General features: G+C 36.6%; 1 pseudogene; it reads left to right on the top strand.

Moving 5' to 3' along the window:
* The first annotated feature begins 5,348 nt into the window (after positions 1 to 5,348).
* LOC150022117 (cytochrome c-like) lies at positions 5,349 to 10,936 on the top strand (annotated as a pseudogene).
* The last annotated feature ends 11,662 nt before the right edge of the window (positions 10,937 to 22,598 follow it).

Here is a 22,598-nt window from a genome sequence, read left to right on the forward strand (position 1 = left end):
ATATTTGCCTTTGTGTCTCTTATTTTTTAAGGCATTTTCCTACTATAAAAGATTGCCTTTCTTAACAGGCTGATAGTTGCTAAGGGGAAGAAGGTTGGGGGATGGGTCCAAAAGGTGAAAAAGTACGAATTAATAGTCACAAATAGTCACGGGGTGGTAAAGTACAGCATAAGGAACATAGCCAGTAATATTGTAATAACTATGTATGGTGCCAGGTGGGTGCTAGAAATATCCAGGGGAACACTTTGTAGAACACATGATTGTCTAACCACTGTGATGTGCACCTGAAACTAAGAAAAAATAATGTTGAATATAAACTGTAACTGAAAAATAAAGTTTAAAAAGATTGCCTCTCTTATTTTTCTATTTACTCCTTTGTAGCACAATTATCCAGCTTTCATCTTTCACATCCTTCTTTTTCCCCACACAGTTAGAATTTTGCAAAATTAGCATGGACTGTTATGAGAAATGGGAGATGCCTACTTACTTATTTTATCTCATACTGTTTAACAGAAGTAAGACTATATAACCTAGTTCTCTATAATTGGTGGTGTAATTCCAGCATTTGTTTATAAATTTCTTTCAATATTTTCCTTTTTATTTTTGTTAATGCGGGACTTAGGTTTGTTCCTGAATGGCTGTACTTTTTTTTTTTTTTTTTCTGAGCAAATGATTTCTCTCTTCTCCGTTTTCAGTAAGTCACTTTATATTTGGGGACATGGAATGGTACTAGATGCTTCAAACAGAAGGAAAATAAAAAAGATCTCTGGCACTCATTTACCACTTTCTCCTGATCAGAATTTCAATAGGCATCTCGTATAGGTTGAGTTTTTCACCTTGCTCATGCATGTCAGGCAGAGTAAAGCAGGTGGGGATTAGAGACCTTAAATAGATGTCTTTAAATCCAGAAGATATATTTCTAGGTTGCTGTGACAGATTTGGTGGCTTGATTTGCTGCAATTCTATCATTTGAACACTGAGTGGCACTAAAGCCTAGGTCACAGATAAAATATTACTGATTCAAATTCTAAGATTCAGGGGTCTATTGATGGCCATGGCTTTGGAACAGTGCAAAAGGGTCAGTAAAAAGCACTTTGAGCTAAAAAAGAAAAGTTAGTTTGATAATAAGTTATTTCTGGGAAGTGGAAATTTAATCAAACTTTTGTTGATATTTGCAAGTTATTTGAAAACATGAAGTAAACTGCTGTTAGAATGACCAAAGATGATTAATCTCTCTGCAAACTATTCTTTAATATTTTCCCTTTTTCTTTGCAGGGGAGTGGGTGGCTATGCTTAGAAGAAAGCTGCAGACAGAGTGCATCCATATGTATGTCGCTAAATTCCTGTGCACTCATAGTTGGCAACTCCCGTAGTAAACATTACTTCTGAACTCAGGCATCTTTAGAGACTATTTAATTATACCTATAAATGTGTGTTCATACATTTGACTAAATCTGAGAAATATTAGTGTCATTGTAGTTTTAAAAAAAATAGTATTTGCTTATTTTGGAAAAGGAAGAAAGTTATATTTTGTTGCTTCTATAAACTTTAAAAGTTAATTTTTTTCTCCTAATATTCTATTGGTATACATATTCCTCCCTGAACAAAAGCATATTCTTAATATCTTGCAATTTTTTTATAGCATCTGCTGGATTTTTAGATACACTTCTTTTCTTTATTTTATTTTTATTCTTTTAAACTTATTTTTCTCTTAAATTATTTTCTCTAGGATTACAAACACATCCTTAACTATACAGTCTATTTAGTGTTAATATTGCGTGACTTCACCTAAAACATAAGACTTTTACAACCGTACAACCGTAACAGTTAGCATTGTTGCTGCAGCAGTTATTTATCTTTTCTAGAAATTAAGAGTAAAAAGTAATATTTGTACTTATTTATATATTTACTATTTCTAAAGCTTTTAATTCTTTTTCTTTTAGAACTTTCCTGTGTTGTTCTACTGCCTTCTGATCACCATAGTTTCTGATGAGAAGGGAATATTTGTGTGAGTCCTTGTTCCCCTGTAAGTACTGTCATTTTTTTCCTGGCTGCTTTTAACAGAATTGGTTTCAGAATTTTGACCCTGATGTGCTTAGATTTGTATTGCTTGAAGTTTACTGGATCATTGAAATTCTGCATTTATATCCTTCACAAGATATGAGAGATTTTTGGCCATTATTTCTTGCAACTTTTTTCCTGCACCATTCTTTCTCTTCTCTGGTTCCTGGATTCCAGTTACACATTAGTATTTTTGGTATTTTCACACAGGTCTCCGAGGCTTTGTTTGTTGTTTTAATATCTTTTAAAATATCTCTGTTTATAAGATTGGGTAACTTCCATTGTTTATCTGAAACTTCACTGTATTATCATCATCTGCAGTTAAGATCACATAATTAATTTTTATTTCAGAAATTATAATTTTATTTCTGATACTTATTTTTTTTTTACAATTTCTATTTAACTGAGATTTTCTGTTTTTTCATTCATTGTAAGCATATTTCCTCTTACTAACAGATGAGGAGATAGCAAACTTAACAGATGCACAGTTTAGGGCATTGGTGATAAAGATGCTCACAGACTTGGCAGAAAATATTAAACAGGATGGGGAAAGAATGAAGGTTATCCTGGGTGAAATGAAGGAAAATCCACATGAAACAAGTGGTGAAGGAAAGGAAACTAGTGCTCATATCAACAAATTGGAACATAAGGGAGAAATAAACAGTCAACCAGTACAGAAAGAGGAAATGAGAATTGAAAAAAATGAGAAGAGGTTTAGAAACCTCTGGGACAGCTATCAATGTGCCAACATTCAAATCATAGAGTTGCCAGAAGGTAAAGAGAGAGAGCAAGAAATTGAAAGAATTATGTGAAAGGATAATGAAGGAAAACTTCCCTAACTTGGGGAGGAAGGGGACATATGGGTCCCGGAATCACAGAGAGTCCCAAACAAATTAGATCCAGGGGGGACCACACCAAGGCACATCATAATCAAAATGCCAAAGGTTAAGGATAAAGAGAGAATCTTAAAAGCAGCAAGGGAGAAGAGAAGGATTACCTACAAAGGGATACCTATAAGACTGTCAGCTGACTTCTCAAAAGAAACTTTGCATGCAAGAAGGGACTCGCAGGAAATATTCAAAATGATGAAAAGCAAGGACCTACAACCAAGATTACTCTATCCAGCAAAGCTATCATTCACAATGGAGGGGCAGCTAAAGTGCTTCCCAGACAAGGTAAAGCTGAATGAGTCCATTACCACCAAGCCATTATTATATGAAATGTTAAAGGCACTTATTTAAGAAAAAGAAGATCAAAACTATGAACATTAAAATGACAACAGTATCACAACTATCAACAACAGAAGCTAGGGAGTGGAAACAATGGCAAACTAAGCAGATAACAAGAGTTGGAACAGAATCATAGGTATGGGGAACACAACAGAGGAAGGTCAGCTGGGAGGGGGGAGGAGGGAGAAGGAGGGAAATGGTGCAGGAATTAAGAAGCATAGTAGGAGGGTGCAGAATAGGCAGGGGGATGTTGAGAAGAGCTTATATGCATGACCCATGGACATGGACTAAGTGAGGGGGAACTGCTGGAGGGAGGGGAGTTGCTGGGTGGAGGGGAGCAAAGGGAAAAGAAATTGGGACAACTGTAATTTCCCTTCTCATAGTTTATTATTGGTGTTTAAAAATGCAATGGATTCCTGGATATTTATTATGTAGCCTGCTATTTTACTAAATTGATTTTTCAGTTCTAGTAGTTTGTTTTTGGTGGAATCTTTAGGGTTCTCTACAAACAGTATCATGTCATCTGCAAATAGTGACAGTTTTACTTCTTCCTTTCCAATTTGGATGCTTTTTTTTACTTCTTGTCTGATAGCTGTGGCTAGTACTTCCAGTACTATGTTGATGATGAATGGTGAAAGCAGTCATCCCTGTCTTGTTCCTGCTCTTAAGGGAAGCATTTTTAGTTTTTGCCTATTGAGTATGATGTTGGTTGTAGGTTTGTCATATATGGCCTTTATTATGATAAGGTATATTCCCTTTGTTTTCATTTTGCTGAGAGTTTTTATAAAAAATGTTGCTAGATTTTATCAAATGCTTTTTCTGCATCTATTGATATAATTATGTGATTTTTATTCTTCATTTTGTTTATGTAGTGCTATCAGCAGGTCATTGGGAGGGATTTTCCCAGGCCAGACAGCTGATATGACTCTCTGTGACCACTGGACTGCACCCCTCCTTCTTCCATCTGTGGAGCTGATTGGATAGTGGTGCTCTGACGTGGTCTGTATCTGTTTACCAGGTGTAGGGCCTAGGGTTTCCCAGGTGGTTCAGGCCAAGGTCAGCTACCACCTCTGTTCTGTTCAAGGACCCTTGGCTTAAGCTATAAAGTGATCTTCCAATAGCTTCTGCTAATGCAAGGTCTAGGGCTACTTAGGGAGAGGTATAGGGGCTGAGGCCATTGTTGTTTATTTGAGTGGATTTATGAAGGTCTGAAGCCTGCTCCTAGCCCAGCCATTTCATATGGAAAGGCCACTATTACCAGCTTGGGTGGCCTGTAAGTTAGATGGGGTGTAGCCTTAGGTAATCATCAGAGTGGGGCTGTGTGAACTAGGAGGAAGGAGACTAAAATATGGTACTGCTGCACTGTGACTCTGTGTGGGAGAGGGCTCAGAAAAGGAACAATGGCTGGTCTCTGCAGTTCTGTGTGGGAGGAAGCTATCCCCCCAGTACTTGCCCTGATGCCAGACACTTTAGTTACTCCTCATATGCCACTGGTGCCCTTCAAGGTGCTGCCATGATGCTAGAGCCCAGAAGAAGTGAGTCTGAGAAAGTCTGAGTGTGGGGCCCTCCAAGAGGGGTCACCTGAGAATCCCACTGTTTCTTATCCTGACCTAACCCCCACTGGCTTTTAAGCCAGAAGTTATGGGGACTTATCTTCCTGGCACTGGAACCCTGGGCTGGGTGTTCTCATGTGGGGCTGGGATGCTCACTCCTAAGATATCCCTCCATTTTATATTTACCACTCCTGGGTATAGGACCACCCCATTCCACATCTCCGCATCTCTGCCCCTCTGTCCCTAATACTCATCTGGATGAATGTGGTTTCTTTAATTCCTTAGTTTTTGGACTTCCATAGAGCTCAATTTTCTGACAGTTTGAGTGATAGTTGTTCTGTAGATTAGCTTTAATTTTGCTGTGGTTGTGTGAGGAGGTGAGCTGCATTTACCTATGCCTCCATCTTTCTAAAGAGCAGAAGGTCTGGCTTGCAAGAGGGAACCTCTGTATTTTGCATTGTGAGTGGTAACTTCTGTATTTTGCATGACAAAGAGCCATTTAAAAATGGGTGATGTTAAGAAGGGCAAGAGGATTTTTGCTCAGAAGTGTACACAGTGCCACATTGTGGAAAAGGGAAGAAAGAAAAAGACTGGGACAAATCTTCATGGTCTATTTGGGTGAAAGGCAGGTCAGGCCCCTGGATTTTCTTACACGGATGCCAACAAGAACAAAGGGATCACCTGGGGAGAGGCAACACTGATGGAGTATTTGGAGGATCACGAGAAGTACATTGATGGCTGATCACAGTTTGAATAGAATAACAACTCAAGGAGACAGACAAAGGCAGTGGGTCGCTCAGCCTAGGCCCAGACAGGTACACAATATGATGCCACCAGGAGCAGATCCAGGAAGTGCAGATCAATCTAAGAAGCAGAAACAAACACGAAGAGTAACAAAAATGAAGAGACAGAGATACAACGCCTTCATTGAAAGGGAAAGAGGAATCCCCAGAAAGAGTGCTAAATGAAATAGAGGAAAGAAAACTATCAGACATGAAATTCAAAATATGGATTATAGGGAAGCTCAGTGAGCTCAGCGAGCTCTAATAAAACTATGAAGAACTCCAGGGAAACTACAAGGAACTTACTGAGAATTATACCAGCATTAAAAAGGACATAGAAGCTATCAATAAGAACCAGGAGGAAATGAAGAATACAATTTATTAATTGAAGAACACAGTAGAAGGAATAAAAAACAGGCAAGAGGAAGCAGAAGACTGGATCAATGAGCTGGAGGACAACATAGAAAAAAATTTCCCGACAGTGCAACAAAATGAAAAAAGACTGAAAAAGAATGAAGAAGTTTTAAGAGAGCTGCAGGATAATATGAAATATAATAATATGCATATCATAGGGATACCAGAAGGAGAAGAAGAGGAGCAAGGGATAGAAAACCTGCTTGAAAAAGTAATGACAGAAAACTTTCCTAACTTGATGAGAGAAAAAGTCACACAAGTCCAGGAAGCACAGAGGGTCCAAATGAAGATGAACCCAAGCAGGTCCACTCCAAGAGACATGATAATTAAAATAGCAACACTGAAAGACAAAAAAGAATTCTAAAAGCAGAAAGAGAGGAACAGCTAATAACATACCAGGGAGCTCCAATAAAGCTATCATCAGATTTCTCAACAGAAACACTACAAGCCAGAAGGGAATGGCAAAAAATATTTCAAGCAGTGAACAACAAAAGCCTACAACCAGGAGTACTCTACCCAGCAAGGCCCTCACTCAAAATGGAAGGTGAAATAAGGAGTTTCTCATAAAAAAAAAAAAAAGGCTAAAAGAATACATCTCCACCAAACCAGCATTGCTAAAGGGTCTGCTTTAAGAAGATGAAGAAACAGAGAGAGACTGAGAAGAACACAAGTACAAAGGGGGGAAATGACAATGAATTAGTACCTATCGGTAATAACTTTAAATGTAAATGGATTAAAAACACCAATCAAAAGACATAAGGTAGCAGAATGGATTAGAAAGCATGACCCACATATATGTTATCTATCAGAGACCCACCTCAGAACAAAAGACCTACACAGACTGAAAGTGAAGCGATAGAAAAAATATTTCAAGCAAATGGACATGAAAAAAGGTTGATGTAGCAATACTTAAATCAGACAAAATAAATTTAACAACAAAGGTCATGAAAAGAGACAAAGAAGGACATTTTGTAATACTTAAGGGAACAATCTATCAAGAAGATATAATCCTGGTAAACATATATGCACCCAACATAGGAGCACCCAAATACATAAGGAAAATCTTGAAGGACTTCAAGGATATTGAGAGCAACACACTCAGAGTAGGGGACTTTAACACCCCATTGTCAACAATGGACAGATTGTTGAAGAAAAGGAACACCAAAGTTATTGAGGCATTGAACAATGCTCTAGATCAAATGGACTCAGTTGATATATATAGAACTTTTCACCCCCCAAAAGCAAAATATACATTCTTTTGATGTTCACATGGAACATTATCAAAGGTAGACCACATGGTAGGACACAAAACAAGCCTCAACAAATTTAATAAGATTGAAATTATATCAAGCATCCTCTCAGATGACAATGGCTTGAAACTGGAAATCAACCTCAAGGAAAAAACTCAAAAACATTCAAACTCATGGAGAATGAATAACATGCTATTAAAGAATGAATAACATGCTATTAAAAAATGAATGGGTTAACAATGACATAAAGAAAGAAATTTAAAAGTTCTGGAAACAAATGATGATGAACACTCAACAGCTCCAAACCTATGGGATATAGCAAAAGCAGTCCGGAGAGGAAAGTTCAGAGCAATACAGGCCTACCTAAAAGGAATAGAAGAATCTCAAATAAAAAATCTAACACTACAGCTACAAGAACCAGAGGAACAACAACAAACAAAGCCCAGAGTGAGTAGAAGGAAGGAAATCGTCAAGGTCAGAGAAGAATTAAATGATATAGTGACTAAAACAATTCAAAAAAATCAATAAAAACAGTAGCTGATTCTTTGAAAAGATAAACAAAATCAACAAGCCTTTAACCAGGCTCATCAAGAAAAAAAGAGAGAGAACCCAAATAAACAAAATCAGAAACGAAAGAGGAGAAATCACAACTGATACCACAGAAATACAAAGGATTATAAGAAATTACTATGAACAACTGTATCACAAGAAATTTGACAACCTAGATGAAATGGACAAATTTATGGAAACATATAACCTTCCAAAACTGAATCAAGAAGAAGCAGAGAGCTTGAACAGACCGATAACAACTAGTGAAATTGAAGAAGCAATAAAAAAACTCCCAGGACAAAAAACCCCTGGACTGGATGGCCTCACAGGTGAGTTTTACAAAACATTTAGGGACGAACTAATGTCTACCCTTCTCAAACTATTCCAAAAATTTCAAGAAGAGGGAAGACTCCCGAACTCTTTCCATGAAGCCAGTATTGCTCTAATTCCAAAACCAGGTCAAGACACAATAAAGAAAGAAAACTACAGGCTAATATTTCTGATGAACATAGATGCTAAAATCCTCAATAAAATTTTGGCAAACCAGATCCAGCAACACATTAAAAAGATCATACACCACGATCAGGTGGGATTCATCCCAGGGATGCAAGGATGGTTTAATATTTGCAAATCAATAAACGTAATACACCACATAAACAAAATGAAAGACAAAAACCACATGATCATATCAATAGATGCTGAAAAAGATTTGATAAAGTACAACACCCATTCATGATGAAGACATTCAGTAAAATGGCCATATATGAGAAACATAATAAAGGCCATATATGAGAAACCTGAAGCCAACATCATACTCAGTGGGCAAAAACTGCAAACATTTACCCTAAGATCAGGAACAAGACAAGGATGTTCACTCTCTCCACTCCTATTCAACATAGTCTTAGAAGTTCTAGCCACAGCAATCAGACAAGAAAGAGAAATAAAAGGCATCCAAGTGGGAAAAGAGGAAGTAAAATTGTTATTATTTGCAGATGACATGATAGTGTACATAGAAAGCCCTACAGACTCCATGAATAAACTACTTGACCTAATAAATAAATCTGGCAAAACAGCAGGGTACAAAGTCAATATTCAGAAATTGAAGGCATTTCTGTACACCAACAATAAAATATCAGTGATAGAAACTAGAAAAAATCCTATTTACTATAGCAAAAAGAAAAATAAAGCACCTAGGAATAAACTTAACCAAGGAGGTAAAAGACCTGTACTCAGAAAACTACATAACACTGAAGAAAGAAATTAAGGAAGATACAAATAAATGGAAGTATGTACCATGTTCATGGATGGGAAGAATCAACGTCATTAAAATGTTCATACTACTCAAAGCAATTTATAGATTCAGTGCAATCCCTATTAAAGTACCAATGACATATTTCACAAACCTAGAACAAATACTTCAAAAATTAAATGGAACCAAAAAATAACTCGAATAGCCACCGCAATCTTGAGTCAGAAGAACACAGTAGGAAGAATCACAGTACCTGATATCAAATTACACTACAAGGTCACTATAATCAAAACAATTTGATACTGGCATAAGAACAGACATATAGATCAATGGAACAGAATAGAGTCCAGAAATAAACCACAGTCTATATGGTTAACTAATATTTGACAAAGGCGGAAGGAACATAAATTGGAGTGAAAAGAGCCTCTTCAACAAATGGTGCTGGGAGAACTGGACAGGGACATGCAAAAAAATGAAACTAGACCACCAACTTACACCATACACCAGAATATGCTCAAGATGCATCAAAGACTTAAATGTAAGCCATGACACCATAAAAGTCCTAGAGGAAAACATAGGCAGAAAATTTTCAGATATCCCACGTATCAATATTTTCACCAATACATCTCCTAAAGCAAGGGAAATAAAGGAAAGAATAAACGAATGGGACTACATCAAACTAAAGAATTTCTGCTCAGCAAAAGAAAATATCAGCAAGATGCAAAGGGAACCAACAGTATCGGAAAACATATTTGCCAATGATACCTCAGACAAGGGATTGATCTTCAAAATATATAAAGAACTTATACGACTCAACACCAAGAAGACAAACCAATTGAAAAATGGGCAGAGTACCTGAACAAACACCTCTACAAAGAGGACATACAGACGACCCATAGACATATGGAAGAATGCTCAACATCACTAGCCATCAGAGAGATGCAGATAAAAACCACAATGAGATACCACTTCACACCTGTCAGAATGGCCATCAGCAACAAATCAACAAACAAGAAGTGCTAGTGAGGATTTGGAGAAAAGGGAACCCCAGTGCACTTTTGGTGGGAATGCAGACTGGTGTAGCCACTGTGGTAAAGAGTATGGAATTTCCTCAAAACATTAAAAATAGAACTGCCTTTTGAACCAGCAATTCCATTGCTAGGAATATACTCGAGAATCCTGAAACACCACTTCAAAAGAACCTATGCACTCCAATGTTCATAGCAGCGCTATTTACAATAATGAAATGCTGGAAACAGTCTAAGTGCCCATCTGTAGATGAGTGGATCAAAAAACTGTGGTACATTTACACAATGGAGTACTATGTAGCAGAAAGAAAGAAGAAACTCCTACCATTTGCAACAGCATAGATGGAACTGGAGAGAATTATGCTTAGTGAAATAAGCCAGTCAACTGAACAAAAATACCATATATCACCTAGTACAGGAAACTAACGAACAATACAAACAAGTAAAATTGAACCAGAGATATGTAAACAAGGAGCAGACTAACAGCGCCAATGTGGGAGGGGGGAGGGAGAGAAGGGGGATAAGAAGGGGAAGGGTCTAGTCAAGGAACATGTATAAATGACTCATGGACATGGACAACGGGGTGGAGATTGACTGTGGGAGAAAGGGTTGGTGGGGTGGGGGGACGCAATCAGGAAAAAACTGGGGCAACTGTAATAGAAAAACAATAAAAAAATTAATAATAAAAAAAAGAAAAAAGAAAGAAAGAAAAAAACCCCAAGAAGTACGTTCCTGGAACAATAATGATCTTTGTTGACATTAAGGAGAATTCAGAAAAGGCAGATTTGATAGCTTATCTCAAAGAAGGTACTAAGGAGTAATTGTTGGCCACTACCTTATTTATTAGAAATGTCTCATGACTTTTTTATGTGTACCATATTTAAATTAATCTGTTACACTTGAATTCAGATCATGAATGGCTGATAGAACATTTTTGGGGGTCAATTCCAATTTAAATAATATTGGCTTGTGGTTAAATGAATAAAATCAACTTTTTGAACTTCGATGATAATTTCAGTTCAGCAACTGATATCACTCTTTTCCCCTTCTAAAAATATGATTGGACTTGATTTGTAATAGTCAACTTTTCACAGAGATGCTGAGTGCCGCCTCAAAACCTGTAGGAGATTGGTTTTATTTTCAGATTTATGTAACTGGTTATATTAACATGTTTAAATATTGAGGAAATCCCTTCACTGTTTATTAGAAAAGCAAGACTCACTTGCGTTTCAAATTGTGTTCATTAGCCTATTAAAAGTCAAGGGCTAAAGATAAGCTGGCAGTCTCCATTTTATCTTTTTCGTGCTAACTGTGCCAATTTAATTAATTTCCTGTATTCGAACTGTTGTTGCCTTTTACTTAATGAAAAAGGAAAAAGGACTCGTGGACATGGACAACAGTGTGGTGATTGTTCAGCAGAGGGAGGCATAGGGAACTGAATGATAATGGAAAAAATACAATAAAGATTAAATCCCCAAAAAGAAAGGCATTTTAGTGTGGTTTGTGTATGATATCAAATACAGAATATTTAACACTTCTCACATTAAAAAAAAAAAAGGCTTCACTTTAAATTTAAGGAAATATATAAGCTCAAAGTGAAGGTATAGCAATAGATATTTCATAAAAATTGTAACCAAAAGAAAACAGCCCTGGCTGCTGTGGCTCAGTGGATTGAGCATTGGCTGGCAAGCCAAGTGTCACTGGTTCAATTCCCAGTCAGGGCACATGACTTGGTTGCACGTCAGGTCCCCAGTTGGGGGCGCAAGTGAGAGGCAACCACACAGTGATGTTTCTCTTTCTTTCTCCTTTCCCCTCTCTCTAAAAGTAAATAAAGAAGCAAAACAACAAACAAATAAATTATTAAAAAAAGAAAGAAAACAGATATTGCTATACTTAGACAAGATGAACTTAAGGGGAAAAGTGTCTCTAGAGATAAAAAGCCATTATAAAGTGATAAAAGGGTCAGGTCAACATGAAGATATAACAGTTATAACTATATACACACCCAACATGAGAGCATCTAGCCCATTAAGCAAATATACTAACAAATCTGAAGGGAGAAATAGACAGCAATATAGTAATAGTGGGGGAATTCAATACCCTAATTTCAACTGTTCATAGATTGTCCAGACAAAAAGTGAATATGGCAACATTATACTTGAATCATGCTTTAGATCAAATTGAACTAACAGTCATATAGAGAACATTCCATCCAACAGCAGCAGAATACAGATTCTTTTCAAGAATGAAATGGAATATTCTCCAAGATAAATCATATTATAAAGCACAAAACAACTGTTAGCAAATTGAAGCAGATTGAAATCATACCAGATATCTTTTCCTACCACAATGGCCTGAAACTAAAAAATCAGTAACTGGAGGAAATTCACTAACATGTGAAAATTAAACAACATGCTTGTGAACAACATATGAATGAAAGAATAAACCAAAAGGGGAATTTTAAAAATTATGAAACAAACAATAATAAAAACAAAACATAACAGAACTCATGGGATACAGTGAAAACAGTTCTAGGAGATATGTTTGTGGCAATAAACTCAAACATAATGAAAGAAGAAAGATCTCAAACAAACTTATTTTATAGCTCAAGGAACTAGATGAAGGAGAACTATATAAGCCCAAAATTAGCAAAAAAAAAAAAAAAAAAAAGAAAAAAAAAACCACAAATAAATGTAACAGAGACCAAAACACAACAGAAAACAAAGAGCTGGGTTTTTTGAAAAGGTACCTAATGTTGAGAAACCTTAAGGTAGACTAAATAAAAAAAAAGACAGAGGACTCAAATAAACATCAGAAATGAAAAAGGAGACTTTACAACTGATACTACAAAAATAAGAGACTACTATGAATAGTTATATGCTAACAAATTGAGTAATTTAGAAGAAATGGATAAATTCCTAGAAACATGTTACCTACCAAGACTAAATCATGAAGAAATAGAAAATCTGAGAAGACCAATAATGAGTAAGAGATTCAATTAGTAGTCAAAAATGTCCCAACAAACAAAAGTCTAGGACCAGCTGACTTCAGTGGTGAATTCTATCAAACATTTACAGAATTAATACCAATCTTTCTCATACTCTTCCACAAAATAGAAGAAATGGGGAGCACAGTTTTAAACTCATTTTGAGGCTAGAATTACCTTGATATCAAGGCCAGACAAAACAATTGCAAAGTGGTTGCTGGCCAATGTAGGTTAAAACAATAATCTGTCAAAATTGGTTATACATACTTGGTAGTTCTAAATATTAAAATGTTAGCCATGGCTGTAGTGAAACATTTATAAAGTCAGGAAGAAAAACTTAATTAAAAGTAGATTTTCCTCTTTGTGTTCATGATAGTTAATGATGTTATGTGCAAAACATTATACTGTTAATGAATATCTTTGGGTGATGGAATTGCAGGTTATTTTAATTTTTTACATTATGGATTTATTTCCCTTATTTTCAAAAATTAATATTTATTTATTTCTCTCTTTTTGGGGCGGGGTTTAAGTATATTTTATTGATTATATTGTTACAATAGTTCCAATTTTTTCCCCTTTCCTTCCCTCCACCCAGCACCACCCTTCCCCAGCAATCCCCCCCCCCAAGTCCATGCCCATGGGTCATACATACAAGCTCTCCCACTTCACCCTTTCATATATTCTTCTTCTTTAAAAAAAAAATTAATTATTTTAACAATAAAAAATAACAATCCTTCCCTCTCAGACTTAAGACCCTTTATAATCTTATAAAGGATAACGGGCAAAGGTCTCGAGCTCCTCTAGCTGCTTCAAGCTGGACATGGTGATTGTCCTACATACCCTTGGGTCCAGAAATCCCTAATAAGAGTAGGGGTGCGGAGGGGAGGGTGGCCTTCCCACATGGGGAAGGATCGTACAGACTCCAGGTCGGTTGGCTGTCCCCAGACAATGGCATGCTTGGTTTAACAGGCTGGCATCCTTGTTGTATTCTGGGGGCAACAGATTTGGCAACAGGGTTAAAAGACCTCATTCAATCCATAACCACTAGATGACAAAAGACAGGTATTAATTTTTCAATGTCCCACATTAGGGAAAAAAAGAGCTTCTTTGGAGGAAGGTGTGCCAGGCACATCTCACTTGTCCAAAACCCTTTTGCCCATTATGCTTAGTTTGGGCTGAGGGTAATATTTTAGGTTTCCCCCCATCTCAGACCTCTGGGCTCTTTCTGTCCAAGCCATTAGGACAGAAAAGAGAAACCAGTTTTAAAGTGAAGCCCACAGACCACCCCATACTTCACCAACTCAGCCACTTAGTTCAGCCAAACCGTTGAGTCTCAGGAGGCAGCGCTGCAGACAGGATTAAGTGAGGCCTATAGGTACAGACAATCACTCAGGTAATGAGATCATAGGCTTATGCCCTTTGAAAACAGAAAACACATGTTAATTTATGTAACATAACCCACATACAAGTCTCTAAGTCTGTAAGACTGTGTCTTATTGGAAAGACATCCAGTTGCAAGGCATTTGACAATCTTCTTGCCTGTAAATTAAACATCTTTGATGATACCACAGACATAGTTTTACTTTCAAGTGAAAACATATTTTAAATGAAAAGGAACTTTAAAGACGGTTAGGTGCACTACTTCATAGTTTACCACTGAGCATTGTGATCTTCCTTGAATAGTGATTTTTCTCCCTAAGATTACCCTCCTTGTCATTAAAGGGACTGCATTAAGTCCATTTTTAATTTATCCTGTTCATTTGCATAACCACAACAAGAGCAGCAAATGATCACTTACGATCTTTAGTTCTGCTTTGCTGGAACTTACACAAGGAATATTTAGGGTGACCTTCAGTCTGCCCTTCAGGGCCCAGAAGCTGAGCCACATACCTGGCATTCAGCCTTGCCTGTAAAAACCTGTCTTTTCCAAGTCCTTCTGGTGTTTCATTGTGCCTTAAGATCATTTCTAGCCATCTTTCAGGAAAACAACCTTCATTCCTTCCCTGGAAAGATTGCTGTGGACCTCAGAACCAACCAAGGTACCAGGCCTTTTATCTCATGGGCTTTTATTACCTTAAAAAGTTAATCCCAGTTCCTCAGGGCTTTTTGATAACAACCAGGGCCCAAGCATGTCTCCCTTAGGCATGACATTCCAGTCAACATCTTGGTAAAAAGAAAAACCCTCTATTAACAACTGGTCTTATTAGTTTTATGCAAAGAACCTTATGTCATTACTTACTTCTTTAGAATGCCAAACTCTGGAGGTATCAGATAGGGAGAAAAATATAAAGTGTGAGGAAAATCCTTGTCCTTCTAATATTCACTGAACTTGCATTTTCATTCTTTATATTTTCATTTTTCCCCAACTAAAATTTTTTTTTCCATTACAGATGTTCCACTTCTTTCTGCCTCTTGCTTCCCCGCACCTTGCATCCCCTTTTCCCACAGTCAGTCCCCACCCAGTTGTCCACGTCCGTGAGTCATTTATACATGTTCTTTGACTAGACCCTTCCCCTTCTTACCCCCTTCTCTTCCTTCCGCCTCCCCCCTTGTTACTGTTAAGTTTATTCCTTGTTTACATACCTCTGGTTCAATTTTGCTCATTTGTTTGTGTTGTTCATTAGTTTCCTGTAATAGGTGATAGCCTAAGGTATTTTTCTTTCATTGCCTGGCTTATTTCGCTAAGTATAATTCTCTCTTTTTTCACCCATGTTGAGTGTGTTGCTGTCTATATCTTTCCTGGAGATTTCAAAATTTTTCTTACATATTTGGGTTGTCCTAAATTGGGTGCATATATGTTTACAAGGGTTATATCTTCTTGATGGATTTTTCCCTTATGTATTATGAAATGCCCTTCTTTGTCTCTTTTTATGGACTTTTCTGTGAAATCTGTTTTGTCTGATATAAGTATTGCTACCTCACCTTTTTTTTATGTCCATTTGCTTGAAATACTTTTTTCCATCCCTTTACTTTCAGTCTGTGTAGATCTTTTGTTCTAAGGTGGGTCTCTTGTAGACAGCATATATGTGGGTCATGCTTTCTAATCCATTCAGCTACCTTATGTCTTTTGATTGGAGCATTTAATCTATTTATATTTAAGATTATTACCAATAGGTACTTATTCATTGTCATTTCCCCCCTTTGTACTTGTGTTCCTCTCGGTCTCTCTCTGTTTCTTCATCTTCTTAAAGCAGACCCTTTAGCATCTCTTGCAATGCTGCTTAGAGATGTATTCTTTTAGCCTTCTTTTGTCATGGAAACTCCTTATTTCACCTTCCATTTTGAATGAGAGCCTTGCTGGGTAGAGTATTCTTGGTTGTAGGCCTTTGTTTTTCATTGCTTGGCATATTTTTTGCCATTCCCTTCTGGCTTGTAATGTTTCTGTTGAGAAATCTGATGATAGCCTTATTGGAGCTCCCTTGTATGTTATTAGTTGTTTCTCTCTTGCTGCTTTTAGGATTCTCTCTTTGTCTTTGAATGTTGGCATTTTAATTATGATGTGTCTTAAAGTGGGCCTGTTGGGGTTCCTCTTCATTGCGACCCTCTTTGCGTCCTGGACTTGCGTGACTCTTTCTCTCCTCATGTTAGGGAAGTTTTCTGTCATTAGTTTTTCAAAGAGGTTTTCTATCCCTTGCTCTTCTTCTTCTTCTTCTGTAATTCCTATGATATGGATATTATTATGTTTCATGTTGTCCTGCAGCTCTCTTAGAACTTCTTCATTTTTGTTCAGTCTTTTTTCATTTTGTTGCACTGTCTGGGAGTTTTTGTCTATGTTGTCCTCCAGCTTACTGATCTGATATTCTGCTTTCTCTAGCCTGCTTTTCATCCCTTCTACTGTGTTCTTCAATTCAGAGATTGTATTATTCATTTCCTCCTGGCTCTTATTGATAGCTTCTATGTCCTTTTTCATGCTGGTGTAATTCTCAGTAAGTTCATTGTAGTTTTTCTGGAGTTCCTTGTAGTTTCCCTGGAGTTCTTTGTAGTTTCTGCTGAGCTCATTGAGCTTTTCCATAATCCATGTTTTGAATTCCATATCTGATAGTTTGCTCACCTCTATTTCATTTAGCATTCTTTCTGGTGATTCTACCTTTTCTTTTGATGGGTGGTTGTTTCTTTGTCTCCCCATTTTTGTGACTTTTATTGTCTGTTGCTTCTTCTTAGATTGATCTGCATTTCCTGGATCTGTCCCTGGTGGCGTCAGATTTTGTACCAGTCTGGGCCTATGCAGCCTGTTGGAGACTTCCAGGGATCTAATGCCTTTGTCTGTCTCCTCTAGTTGTTAATCTATTCAATCTGTGATTAGCTGTCAGGCTTAAGGACTGAGGGTGTGGCAGCTTAATTCCTGTAGGCTGGGCTTTTGCTTCCCCTCAGGCTGACGCCACTTGAATGGGGGGCAATGGTCTGCCTGCAGTACTGGGGATGACTCAGCACTGGGACCTGGTCGGCTGCTCCCCCAGTTCTCCCCTCAAAGCCATTGCTCCAAACTCTCCCCAAGCGTCTCTAGTCCTCTCTGCCTTCCCTCTGCTTGAGCCCAGGGTAAGTGGTGGCCAAAATATTTTCATATGTGATCTGCTTAAGAGCTCTTTTCCTCCCGCTGTTTCTCTCCCGCTGGCAAGAAACCCTGTGGCTTTTCGCTTTTCTCAGCTGGATACTATTTTACTTTCCACTCTGTTGCTGTATGCTGGGAAGCTCATCTGGGGGTTTAGACCCTGCACTTCTCAGGGGGAATCCCTGGCTGCTGAGCTGTTTCTCAGTCCCTTCAGCTGACACCCATGGGAGCCCAGCCAGCCCTTCCACATCTCCACACTACCTACTGGTCACGTTGTGATGTAGCAGCCTTTTCTGTCTCACCTTGGTTATAAGACTTCTCTCCAGCTAGTGTTTGATTGGTTACTCCAGATGATTTCTCCAAAATTAAGTTGTAAATCCAGACTGGTCCTGGGAGGAGGTGAGTGTAGCTTCCACTTACTCCTCCGCCATCTTGGATCTCCTCTATTTATTTCTCTTAATCCAACTCACAAAAAGTACCAAAATGGGCAAGATACAACATAATTTCTAGAACTAGTTAGGGGAAAACATCTGTTTAAAATTTGTACTTATAATAGAACCATCCTTTTTTAAAATGTGTGAATATAAAAATAAAAGACTGAAAAGATATGCAACTACTGTTACTATTTCTAAAAAGTGAAATAGGAGGTGTTTTTCTCCAAAGTTTTCATAATAAATATACATTGTTTTTAATTAAAGACTTTTCTAAATGCATATCTATGTGCTATGATAAGAAGGAGTTCACTGGTGAATTTTAAGGAGTCTGTAAACACTAAAATTGTGCATGTATGTACAAATGTGCTTTTATAACAAACTATATACATATTTTAACACAATACAATAATCATTTTGTATATGAAACATTTACTTTACTATATGTATATAGATTTAGTAGTAACTATCTCACTGCAGACCCAAAATTTTAGAGGGTAAGAAATTTTAAATTATTTCCATGAATTTTTCTTTATATTTCTCCCACTGAATTTCAAACTCCTTGCCCATCTTGAAAAGTAATCTAAAAAGTCTGGAATAAGATGGCTAACTGAGCACATGTATGTCTCCCTTCTTCCTCCAAAATAATTCTCTGAAATGAGAAAAGATACATAAGAAAAATAATGAATTCATAATCATATTATAAACAGGAGGTCAGCCATCACTGGGTGAGAAAATTTGAGGATTTGCTGAAACTTAAGTAGCGAAAGGGATCAGAAAATTGGAGAAATTAGAGTAGAGCGACCACAACCAAAGTAGATGTAGTTCAGGGTTACCAAGGAGATAACATCCTTCAGGAATTTTAATCTCAGGAACAAAAGCTGACTGTGGACAAGCCAGTGTTTCTCAAACCCTAATTAAAATACACTCAATCATCTTGGGTCTTATTTCATAATTTGCATTTAAGAATTTGCATTTCTAGTAAACTCCCTGTTGATAACAATGCTGATGGCACCTGGGTGCTGTGGCTTAGTGGATTGAGCGTCGGCCTGCGAACAAAGTGTTTCTGGTTCGATTCCCAGTCAGGGCACATGACTCGGTTTCACGTCAGGTCCCCAGTTGGGGGCACGAGTGAGAGGCAACCACACACTGATGTTTCTCTCTCTTTTTTTCTCCTTTCCCCTCTCTCTAAAAATAAAATAAATAAACAAATAAATAGATAAATTGTTAAAAAAACAAACAAAAAACAATGCTGATGACCTGTGTATAACACTTTTGAGTCTCAAGGACTAATCCAGTGCCCACTAAAATCACCTGTTAAACACCCAAGTACAGGTCACAGCCCTACCATTTAAATCATAATATAGAGGGATGAGAATCAGGCATAACTATGAAGGTTGAGAACCACTGAACTAATCAGCAAATTAAAAGATTAAAGTATGTGCTGATATGCTCCCTCTTTCCTTCTTATGAACACAAGTTTATTTTCACTGTGATAAAGTCACGACTGTTCTTTAAACAAACATTTTAGGATACTTTCAATGTGATAAAGCTATGATAGTCTCTTAAACAAAGTGGAGATCCACACGATTGGTTGGAGGAGGAGAGAGGAAGATGCAGCTCCTGACCTATGTGTAAGAGCTAGAAAGAGAACCAAAGTAGACACTGAAGAATGTTTCCAAGTTACCACTGGGTTTTAAGAGGAGGCACTTAGCCCAGAAGTGAAAGACTTCAAAATATTTTATGTCTAGAGAAAAAAGCTCCTTTACTAATTCTTCTTTGTTTATACTCTATCCACACATATAACCTTGGTTAATCCTGATGAAAATATTTGCAACAAATCTTGACTGGAAAAAAAAAAATCCAAAGGATATAATGAGCAACTTAAAGATGAAAAACCCAATTTAAAAAATAGGCAAATGTCACAAACAAGAATTTCTTGGCCTATAAATATAGAAAAGCTGCTCAACCTTGTTAGTAATCAAGTAAATACAAATTAAAATTACAAGATAAAATTTCACATCCGCAAGACTGGCAAAAAAAAAAAAAAACAACAACAACAAAAAACAAAAAACAAACAAAAAAAAACCCTATTGTGCCACATCCTCACTAACACTTCCACATTCTATTGTAAGAATATACTTTAGAAAGGCATTTGTGCAAATGTACCAAGAGAAATGTATAAAAGTGTTCACGGCAGCAAAGTATAATAGCAAAAATTGGATATAACCTTTATATCTATCAACAGAATATGTGAATAGATAATAATAACAACAAATAGTTGTGAAGCTGTTATTATTTGCCAGACAATACTTTAAAAGCTTTATACATATTAGCTAGTTTAATTCTCAACAGTTAAGTGAGATACATAAAATTATTATGCTCATTTTAAAATGAGAAAACAAAAGTTTAGAGAGAATTACGGATTTGCCCAAGGCAGTAAGTAACTGGTTGAGTCAGCATTTAAGCCCAAATCTGAGCCCTTAAACACCATGCTAGTGAAATTAGGATTTAGCAGCTATTTTCAAAGTGTGATCTCGAGACCAACATCATTAATATCACTGGGAACATCTTAGAAAAGTTTAAATTTTAATAAGCATTGCAGGTGATTCTGATGCACACAAATGTTTAATAACTGCTGGAATACTGGATTTACTATGCGAAAAAGAGATGGTGTCATTTCAAATAGGAGAAATGGGTTTTCACACTTTCTTTCTTGAAACTTATTTTTTAATTTTTAAAATTTTTCCAGCTTTATTAAGATGTAATTGACATATTACACATTATACTTACAATGTGTAAGTTTAAAGTGTATGATATGATTTGATATAATATATATTGCAAAATGATTACCACAATAAAGTTAGTTAATACCTTCATCAGCTCACATAATTATATTTTTTTATAGTCAAAAACATTCATTTATTCTCTTCTCAACTTTCAAGTATATAATACAGTATTGTTAACTATAGTCACCATGCTGTACATTAGATCCCCAGAACTGATTATAACTGGACGTTTGTACCCTTTGAACAATATCTCTCCATTTCCCTCACACCCGTCTCTTGGAAATCACCATTTTACCCTCTGTTTCTATGAGATTGTCCTGTTTTTAGTCCATATATAAGTGAGATCATACAGTATTTGTCTTTCTTTGACTGATTCCATTTACCATAATGCCCTCAGTATTCATCCATGTTGTAAAAAATGGCAGCGTTTCCTTCTTATGGTAGAATAAAATTCTTTTGTATATATGCCTGACATTCGCTTTGTCCATTCACTCACTGATAGATAGGTTGTTTCCATATCCTGGCTATCGTGAGTAATGCTACAGTGAACATAGGGCTGCAGAGATCTCTTCAAGATAGTGATTTTATTTCCTGCAGGTGTATACCCAGAAGTGGGATTTCTGGGTCATATGGTAATTCTATTTTAATTATTGAAAGACCTCCATACTATTTTTACCCCCCATAATGGCAGGGAAATGTTCCCTTCTCTTCTGTTTTCTGGAAGAATTTGTGATGTAATAATATTAATTATTTAAATATTTGGTAGAATTCACAGTGAAGCTATCTGTGTCTGGGCTTTTCATTGTAGGAAGATTTTAAATTACTAATTTAATCTGTTTTACTTGTAGATCTAGTCATATTTTCTATTTCTTTTCAGTTCAGTTTAAATAGTTTGTCACATTTGAAATATGTCCACTTAATTTATTTAATATGCTGGTATGTTATTCCAATATAATATTCATAACATTCCCTTATAATTCCTTAATTTTCTACTAGGAAATTAATGAGGGGTCCTTGTCTTTAACTAAAATGATTACTTATTCCTCTAGCTTCTTGAAATATGGAATATAGTTAAAATACCTGTTTTGTCTTTGTCTACTAATTTTATGTTTTATTTTTGGGTCTATTTTTTCTTGGTTGATTTAAAAATTCTCATTATGAGTTGTATTTTCATGCTTTTTTGCATGCCTGACAATATTTTATTAGTTGTTAACCACTGTGAATTTTACCTTGTTGGGTAATATATTTTTTATTTCTGTTAATACAGGGTGGGGCAAAAATAGTTTTACAGTTGTGAGTGTGCAAAACACAGATTTTATTTTTGTATTATTATTTATTAATTATTAAATTATTTCACATACAAAGAACTGTAAATCTACTCCCCCATCTCCTAATCTCCCCCCCGCCCCCCATTCTTGAGCTTTTCTTCAGGACACAGATAAAACTTGGAAACAATTTGATCCCTCCAAACCTTGCTTTTAAGCAAGAGAAACCTTTAAATTAGGGCTAATTATGCCCCACACCCGAGACAATACATTTCTGAGTATTCTATCCAATGCCCTGTGAAGTATGAGGTTTTGCACTCTGGCTGATGGAAACATGTAGTATTCTGGCTCTGTTTGACTTCTGAGGATCATTCCTGTATACCTTCTTGCTTCAGGTAGTTTCTTTACATACCTGTGTTAATCATTATCCAGCTGAAGACTGGAGGGTGTCCTCTATATAATC

Source organism: Furipterus horrens, unplaced genomic scaffold, assembly GCF_987537825.1.
Source record: "Furipterus horrens unplaced genomic scaffold, mFurHor1.1.pri manual_scaffold_1, whole genome shotgun sequence".
NCBI lineage: Eukaryota > Metazoa > Chordata > Mammalia > Chiroptera > Furipteridae > Furipterus > Furipterus horrens.